Genomic DNA, 9,671 nt, shown 5'->3' with positions numbered 1-9,671 from the left:
CTACGCTGTATCCCCAGAACCTCTGCTCCCACGGCTCCTGGCATTCTGCTCACCTTGTGAGGTTTCTCATGCTCTCCTGCCCCTGTCCCACCCCTCACCTATGGCCAATGTCCCCATAGGGAGTGTCCGAGTGCTCACAGCAGGCCCTGCAGGCAGGGACTCTGGGCTCCCTTTCCTCTTGCTCCAGCCCTTCTCCTGGACGCCCCATGCTTCTGGCCACCTGGCCTCACTGCCCTCTGTGGGTCCCACTGCCTCTGGCACTCCTCACTACGTCTTCCTTGGCTCTATGTCCTCCTGAGAACCGCCATGGAAGCTGGACCCTGCTTCAGCTGCCCCCGGGTCCCATCACACGTGCCAGGTGCCCTTGCTTCCCGTGGGCTCTACTGCTGGGACAAGCTGGGTGCTTCACAGGGCCAAAGCCTGGGGGCCTCTTCAGCGTTTCCAGCAAGCAAAGCCCAGCTGGATTCCAGCAGCGGGAGCAGGTACCCACCCATATGCCACCTCATGCTCCCTCCAGGCCCTACAGCAGGACCGCTTAGATGCTACTGGGTATCAGAACTTTAGGGAAATTCCTCTTTCATTGTGCTCGCAGCCATTCTCACACACCTCACCACCAGGATCAATATATTTATCATTTTACCAATGCAGTCGCAAAATTTAATTTTTAATATTTTTTATGGAGGAAGAGCATAGGGCCCACAAAAATCATAATGTGGTGCTGAGCACCACCATGGCCACCACCACCACCACCACCAGACAGAAGTATACAGGACGGGGCCGGAGATGGGCAGGCTCAGCTGTGCTCAGACTGACCCCTCCAACAAGTAAGGCGGATTCCTGGGCTGAGCTGTGTCGCCAAATCTTTCCTCCTTCATCATGAGTCCTCTATCCTTCTTGCCTGCCCTTGCAGAGTCACACCTGGCCAGGGTGCCACCATAGCTGTCCCTCCCTCTTCCCCAGACAGCGAGTGGGATTGCATGTGTGCACACACACAGGGCGTGTGCTTGTACATGTATACACACATACACGTGGACAGTACACGTGTACACACATGCATATACATGCAATGCACACACATTGGTTTGCATGCACAAAACACGTGTTGCACACATGCAAACACATGTGCTTGCCCAAACATATACACACGCAAGTGCACACACATCCTCACATGTACACATGCATGCAAACACACAGAGTAAAGATATGCATTGTGGTCACAAACCCCTGCAGCTCCAAGACCCTCTGCCATGCAGACTGTGGCCTCTGCTGCCTGCACCCTGAGCTCTGGGACCTCTGCACAGTCTCTCTGGCACCTCTGAGCACCATAGCTGGGCCATTTGTTCTGCTCATAATCCAGGGGCCTCCCTCATCTCATCTCTTTATCATGGAGCTGAATTTAAATGTTGGAGGGAAGGAGCCGTGGCCAAGAGGAAAGCAGCGGTGGGCATTTCTGTAGCTGCCTGGCTTTGTGGTTTCTCTCTTGGGAATTCTACATCTGTTTCAATGTGTGTCCTAGTCTCTCTTCATCTCCGAACTGAACCCTCCACCCTGAGTGGGGACAGGGACTGGGTCTGACCCGGCTCTCTGCTCACAGCCAGGTGGGTAGCAGCCTCAGTGCACAGAGCTGCTCAGGAAAGATTTTAAAGGTGAACAGAACCAGCCGTCTGCCAGCCCACCAACCAGTGTCTGGAGGGCTGTGCTGGGCCCCCACAGAGCAGGGACAGGCAGGACCACCTATGAGACCACCCCCTTTCTCTCTTTGGCTGTCTAGGGTGGGAGGAAGGGTGAGCAGGGCCCGCCCTGGTCTCCATCCACCGGTGACCCCTCCCTCTGTGGTCCTGTCTGGGGATTCTATTCATGTGAAGCCAACATTCCTGGAGCCCACAGGGCCAGCAAGATCATCTCACACAAGCGGATCGCTGTCTCGCCTAATGAGAAAATGATGACATGGCCCCCTGCCCTGGGCCCCCGGGCCCAGCCAGGCCCTGGCTCCCCAGCCCCCTGTGCCGCCGGCAGCCTCACAAGCGTGCACACACCTCCTGCTTTGTGCCATTGTTCTACAGGTATGCCCGCTGGTCCTGGGAAGTCAACTCACAGGCCCCCACGCCACCCCTCCAGAGGGTGACCTCCTGTCCCCAGGAGTGAGCACCTCTGAACTCCTAGGACATTAGACCGTTAGGACAGGGGGGCCTTCAGGTCATCAAGACCCTATTGCACAAACGTAAAGGAAGGCCCCGGGCTACAGCGGCTTCTCTAATGTCTGCACTGTGAACCAGTCTCAGCTCCCTCCCTACCAGCAGAGCGGCACACAGCTCACTAGGAAGGGCTTGCTACAAGAGCCAGGCAGAGCTCCCTTCCCCACCCCTCACCCCGCATCCTCCCTGTACATTGCCCTCCCCGCCCCCACTCTGGACCTCTGAAGAGCCAAGGCTGGAGGGGTTGGGGCTGCAGGGTCTAGAACTCAGGAAGCCCAGGACCCTCACGTCCATCGATCCTGCCTCTGCCCAGGCCAGGCCTAGGCCTAAAGAGGATAAACACAGTGTTGGCAGCAGCCTAGGGGCTGGTGAGAGGCTTTCCCGGAATCCCTCCACATTCCAGAGCCGGAAGCCCTCGGAGGGGCCATTTTTAGAGCCAACTGGGAAAGAGGGACCTGCCAGGCCTGCATCAGCTGCCTGCCTGCGTCTCCCACTCATCCTCACCCCGCCAGTCAGAGGACAGGTGAGCAGAGGAGGAGATCCGGGCCCTCGGTTCCCAGGCTGGTTGGGAGTCCCAGACTCACAAAGACAAGGCAGTCAGAGAGGAGCCCAGGCAAGGTTATGCGCTGGGGGAGGGAGGGATCGGCGAGGGGGCATAGTCACAGAAGCCTTCCTGGAGGAGGCAGGACTTTGACTCATAGAATCTCGGGATCTGAAGGGATCACAAAGGCTGCCTACAGTTGCACATCATCAGACCCAGGAAGCTCCTTGATACATCCCTTTCAGGAGGCTATGATCCCCTACGTGGGTACCTCCCTCACTGGGGACCCCTTATCTTCTCATCGTGGGACAGCTTAGATGGTTAGAGAGTCACTTCTTATCTGTCACTTTCCAGCAATGCTGCCACCTTTCCCAGTGCTGCCCTTTGGGGGCCTCAGACCAAGTGTGTCCCATGTGTCCACCCCCCGCCAGTGACAGCTCTTTGGAGCAGATGCGTGGACAGAAGGACCCATATTCCAAGGGCTGCCAATTCTCAGTCAAGTCATCCCCGGGTATCTCGGGCCCTCTGTGCTCCTGCTTCATCCTGGTGGCAGTGGACCCAAGCTGCGCACAGTCACATCAGGGCAACCCCATTACCCCAGGAGTGGCCAGAAGCAGTCGCTGCCGAGAGCCCAGCACCGGAGGAGGACGCCTATGGTCCGCGAGGGAGCAGACAGTTGGCCCAACGAGGCCCCCCTGTCCCGGGGCGCATGCTCACCACCCGCCTCATCCCTACAGATGATGACACAAGAGGGCTCCCACACCCCTCAGTGGCCTGACCCTGCCAGAGAGAAGAACTGAGCGCCAAAACTGCAGCCAGGGTCGGTTTGCAGGGCTGGGGTCAGGCCTGGGCAGGGCTGCCACAGAGGTCAGTTTTCCTGTAGAGAAATCAGGGCAGGAAGGGGAATCTTCCCAGGCCCTGTCTCGCGCACTTCCGACATCTGTTCCAAAAGCATCTGAGGATGTCTTCAGCGCTTCTCAGACTCTAACATGAACGTGAATCCTCTGGGGAGCCTGTTAGAATGCAGATTCTTGGGGCCAGCCTTGTGGCACAAGCTCACTTCCACAGCTCGAGTTCCTGGGTTCCAATCCCAGGCACAGACCTACACACCACTCATCAAGTCACGCTGTGGCGGCGACGCACATACAGTGGAGGAAGATTGGCACAGACGATTGCTCTCAGGGCCAATCTTCTTCAAGTGAAAAAAGAGGAAGATTGGCAACAGGTGTTAGCTGAGAGCTAATCTTCCTCAGGAGGAAAAGAAAAACGCAGATTCTGATTCAATAGGTCTGGGTAGGCCCAAGATTCTGCTTTTCTAACAAGCTCCCAGGTGGTGCCAATGCTGCTGGTCTCAGGACTTTGAGCAGCAAGGGGCTGAATTACAAAAGCAAAAAGCTCTGGATCACAGTCTAGTTAAAACAAAAACACAGAGAGGGAGGAAGCTGCTCCTGATACCAGAGAGAGATTGCAACGGAGCATCGCTTTCCCTGTGAGCTTTCCGAAAACCGTGGCAAGAAAGGAAAGAAGCGCTTACCAACTCTTACGCCATGATAGAAGAGACAACTGCAGGCATGGAGAGAAAGCCCTTCCCCGGTCTGGCTGCCCAGGAAACTGATGAAGCGGACCTTATTCTCAGGAGAGTGGAGAAGCAGGCTGTTTTAGGGGTACTGCCAGCCTTTCTATGAGAAGCACTGAGCCTGGGCACCTCAGTGGGGTGCATCTGTGATGGAGAGTCACGGTTTAGACCCCACTGCCCCTGGTGCCCCACCTGGGCCAGCGCCATGGTCAGCGCCCATAGGAGACCATCCTTCTCCCACTTTTTGGCTCAGACACTAGCTGGCTTAACCATCCCTGACAACAGAGTGGAAACCTGGACTCAGATGCTTCACCATGCAGCACCCCGCAAGGTGTTCAGGGGAGGGCAGCTGAGGCCCAGGCCTGAGCCTCAGGAAGGGGTGAGGTGGATCTGTGGGCAGCGGAAGAGCCCCACCTCTTTCCAGTAATCAAGAAAGGCTTCCTGGAGGAGGGCACATGGCGGGCAGACTTGTTTATGTAAAGGAAGGGAGGTGGTTTGGGGAAAGGAAAGTCCAAGCAGAAGGAGGGATGGGATGGGGTGGGCATCCAGCCACAGTGGGGGTGGGGAGGTTCCCTCACTGCCCCTCTCTCCATGGCTGGCTCAGACCCTCAGAGACGGGCTGGTGGAGGTGGGACGGCACATGGCTCTCCTGCCACCCCCACGCCCAGGATGTCCAGTATAAGTCTATCTCCTCTTTACACCCTGAATCTCTGCTCCCCCTCCTGGCTCTGCCTGCCTCGAGGAGCACCCAGGTTGGGGCACGGAGGCTCTGGCCTGGGGGCATCCCACACCCAGACCAGTGTGGGTGGGAACTGGAGCTGAGTGAGGGCTTTGGCCAATGAGGCCTCTGAACGTGACCGTGGGCACAGCCACAGGCAGGACACAGGAAAGGAGAGACTGGTCAGCCTTCTGCCACGAGGCCTTGGGATGTCATGGTCAGTCGAGGTCTTCACTCTTAGACGGCTACGTTCCTACGAAAGGCCAACCCGAGTGGTCACCTTGGCCTGAAGGGGGGTCACATGGGTGTTGACTTCTCAGCCATCCTCACTCCTTCCTGGGGTGACCCGGGACACATCCCTCTCTTCCCAGCATCCTTTGTGACAACAAGGACGTGCAGGACCCTGATGATTTCCCAGAGAAGGAAATGGAAAATTCTCAGATAAAAAAAGCCAAGGTGTGTCTGTGTTAGAGGGGAAAAAAGGAAAAGCGCTTGGCATTTTCTATGATGACCAAAGCCGCTGGGGGCCAGTTGGAAGTGGGGTCTGCCGGGGACGCTGGGCTGGACGGCTGTTCCTGCCTTGGTGAGCCAGGCCTCCTTCTGGGCATGGCCAGATGGGGCTGTGACCCATCCTTCTCTCCACCACTCACGGGGAGAGGTCTGAATTGAAGGAAAGGCTGGGCTCCCACACAATGGCTTCGGGTGTAGAAACCAGGACACTGGTGGCTATTTCCAGATTCCCCAAAGTCTCAGGCCAGGGCTGGTGGCTGGGGAGGAAATCAGGGGAGATAGGAGAAGGGGCTCCAGGAAGCCCCCCTGGCGCCACCATCCCGCTTGGGGGCCTTCCAGAAGGCGGGGGAGCAAGTAGGAAGAACTTGGCACCTGCCGTCTGTCAGCCTGGAGGCCCAGTGTGAGTGCCTGGCTCTCTGAGACTCAGTTTCCTCATCTGGAAGTGGGAGGTTGGAGGGAGAGGCCCGTCAGCTGCTGTACGCCGTACCTGCCACGGTGACCCCGGTCTCAGCCTCAGGAGTGGTCACTACAGAGAATGCGGGCCCAGCTATGCAGGGCCACCTGGTCCAGTCACCTCATTTTACATATGGGGTACCGAAGTCCAGAGTGGGGAGGGAGGGCCTTGTGGGGGCAACTTCTCCAGCTGACCCTGGAGCAGCTATGGGACTGGGAGGGATGCAGGGGAGGGAGAGGGGGGACTGCCATCTTGGGGCAGGCTTGGAAATGGAGGGGGAAAGGGACTGACCTCCAGGGGTCAGTCAACACGCTAAGGTCCAGCTGGCTGCACTGCGTCACAGCACTCAGCATGGTCACATTTCTTGTCTCTTAGTGAGTTAGACCTGCCCCGGTTCCTGCACCTGCCCATCCAGCTCCCAGAAAACAGCCAACATCCACTGGGTGCAGGCTGGGTGCTAGGCCCTGTTCCAAGCACAGTCTACTCACTGCTCACACCAGCTGTAAGAGGTGCAGGATATGATTATTCCCATCTCACAGATAGAGAAACTGAGGCTCAGAGAGGTGTTTGTTTTGTAACTTAACTTACATGACCCAACTGAGAAGTTGGAGCTAAGATCGAAACTCAGGTAGTCAAACGCCAGGTAAGAACTCACTCCACTCCGCCAAGCTGCCAGGCCCCTTTCTCCCAGTGCACACCCCATACTGGGTGCAGCACGGATCCCCAAACCCCAGAGACAGAACAGCAGAGGGACAGCCTTGAACCTTTTGACCTACAGGTCCGGGAGAGCCAGGATCCCTGACAACAGCAGACACGGTGGAGGATGAACGGGCCTCGGACCAGGGGCTGGGAGCTCTCTGTCCGCTCTCCCACCTGAGAGAGTCCTGGTCCTCGGGAGATGAGCAGTTTCCACAATGCCCATAGATACCCCAAATGGCCAGAGCTGGGGGTCCCAGACTCAGAACACAGAGGGGCACTGAGAACCCCCAGGGGCAAAGGCCCTTCCCAAGGCCACCGAGGGACTGAGAGCCATCCTGCCAGCCTGCCTGGCCGTCTTCCATATGCGCTTGGAGGTGGCCAGACCCAAGGGAGCCAGACGGTCCCGTCCAGCTGGCCCAAGGTCACCAACAGCTTCGAAAACAATAGGCAGTGGGTCCAGCCGTGGCTGGGGCCAGAACAAAGGCCTAGGCACTTCCTCGAATTGAGGCCCCCTCCTTCATGGTTTGCCAAGGCCGGGGACGAAGGAAACCTTCATCGGGAGGTAGGGATGTTTTGCAAAAAACTGTTCCCCGGAGAGCTCCAGCCGCCAGGGCTGACAGGGGAGCAGACAGAGGGAACGGCTGCCCAAAGCCGAGATCTGTCTGCCAGGAGGCAGGGGAGGGAGCCTTGACTCCAATTCCACGGGCCCCCCCACCTTGCTCCCCAGGCTGAATCACTAAGATCTCCCACCTGCTCCTCGTTTCCATGGCCCTACCTCAGAAGTTGGCATCTTCTCTCTGATCCACCCTCCACAGTGTTGCAGTATCCGTCTTCTAAAACTGCTTGGACCCACTAGTGTCCTGTTCTGAAACCCCCCATGGCTCCCCAGTGCTCACAGGAGACACTGTGACATGCAAGGCCCTTCAGGGATCCAACCCTAATATCCTTAACCTTCCTGCCACCCCAGGTTCCCCAGGCCTCTTTCCCCTGGCAGCTCTGCCCTTGCCCGTCCCTCCTGGAGTGCCTCTGCCCCTCCTCCTCCCCTACCCTCCTTCAGGATCCAGCTTCAGTCTTCCCCCTCCAAGAAGCCTCCCTGATTGCTCCAGCCCATACACATTCCCTTCCTCTGAACCCTATGCCCCCAATAAAACCCAAGAAGGATCTGAGCCCAGGGTTTGGAGAACAGGGCGTCAGGAGATCAAGCAATATTAGGACAATCCTTCCTTAGACTAAGGTTCCCCTTACGTAGCACCATCTGTTTACACAGTTGTCCTGACGCAATTATTATCAGCACCCCCTCAGCTTCACAGGGGCCGGGGAGGGGTGAGGCAGAGGGGGCAGGGCCCAGAGGCAGTGCTGACAACCAGTTTCCCAAGTGCCCCGAGGGTGTCTACACTTGACACCCTGAGGTGAGTGCTTATCGCCCAGGGCTCCCCTCCGCAGGGGGGAGGGACTTCGCTGAACCTCGCAGATCTAATGGGCCTGAAAACAGAACATGCCAGATAAGCACCCAGGATTGCCCTTATCGGGGCCACAGAAAAGCCGCCAGGTTTAATCTCAGAGCCACACCCGGAATCAACAGTCTAGAGACCTCAGGCAGCGCGTGCCCTCCCTAGCACCCCAGTGACTGGGCCGTTATGGTGGGAGGGAGGGGCAGTGCAGGTATGTGGTGGGGGCCTTCTTCAAAGAAGGGGAATGAACCTTGGGCTTCATCCCCCAGGATGGGAAAGTATATGGGGGAAGGGAGAACGGGGGTATCTGGAAACCTGTAGTTGGGTGACCAACATCTACTAACTGGGATCTGGGCTTGTGAGAGAGGAGCTGATCAAGGGTGCTCAGAGGGTAGGGCCCGCACTTATAGCTGGGTAATTCTGGAGGGCTTCCTGGAGAAAGGGCCTTGGAGCTAAGCTTTGAGGGATGGGTAGGATTTAACACATGGACATGGAGAGCGGAAGGGCAGGGACCCAGGTGCAGCAAAGAGCACTAGCAAAGGCTTCAGGCAGCAAGAGGCTGTTTGGCCTGGGTGGGTGGAGCATGGAGCCAGAGGAGGGAGGAAGGGGGGAGGCAGAATGAGAGGCAGATTGGAATCAACTCCTTGGCCCGCCTATCAGAGGTATTCCTCTCAGTCCAAAGACCGTCTGGAGGTCTGGTCTCCAAGAGACCTCCATGAAGGAGAAATGTCCCAGGAGGGCTCTAAACTAAGGATTGCTATCTGGGCCTCAGTTTCCCATCTGTAAAGAGAAGGCCTTCAGTGACTTCCCAGGGAATAGGACATGGGATGGGTATTTCGTGGGAATGTGGGCAAGACAGTGGGGTGAAGCACCATGATCTAGAAATGGCATGAAAGGAGGGACAGGAGAGGCCAGCCTCAGGCTTCGGAAGTGACCGAGCACCCGGCCAGTGGATTCTGATCCCCCTCCTGGGAAGGGCAGGTCGGCTGGAGCAATGTTCCTGAGCGGTGGGCAGGCACTGGCTAGGTGCCGCCGCCTGCCCACTCCCCCGCCCACCTGCCGGCCCACCCCTGAGTTAAGCAATCTCCATTATCACAGATGCCTGGCATTTTTGCCTGGTAATTACAGCTCCAGCAGCCCCACGAGGATTAGGGCGCGATTAGGGAGCAGGGAGGACTCTGGTGGGTGGAGCAAAATACCTGCAAATAGACTTGGCAGCCTGATTACCTCCTGCAAGTTTCAGGATCCTGTAAGGGCTCGATGGCCGATGGCTGGTAAGGATGGTAAGGGCCTCCAGCAGCAAAGGCCCTCAGCGTCTGTCACCTCCAGCCCCTCCTCGCCTCTCCACTCATGCTGCCCTCCCCGGGAGAACCACAGCAGCCCTCCAATGTGCCCCTGCCTCCACTGCACATGCAGAGAGAAGTCTGAACAGAGCTCTCAGCAGCCCTTGTCTCTGGGAAACATCCCAGCCCCAGGCCCCTGTCTAAGGCCACCCCTACCCGCCACTGCCTCGTCTCCCAATCCTCC

This window comes from Equus caballus, chromosome 4 (genome assembly GCF_041296265.1).
Source record: "Equus caballus isolate H_3958 breed thoroughbred chromosome 4, TB-T2T, whole genome shotgun sequence".
Lineage (NCBI taxonomy): Eukaryota > Metazoa > Chordata > Mammalia > Perissodactyla > Equidae > Equus > Equus caballus.
Note: the sequence above shows the minus strand (reverse complement) of the source record.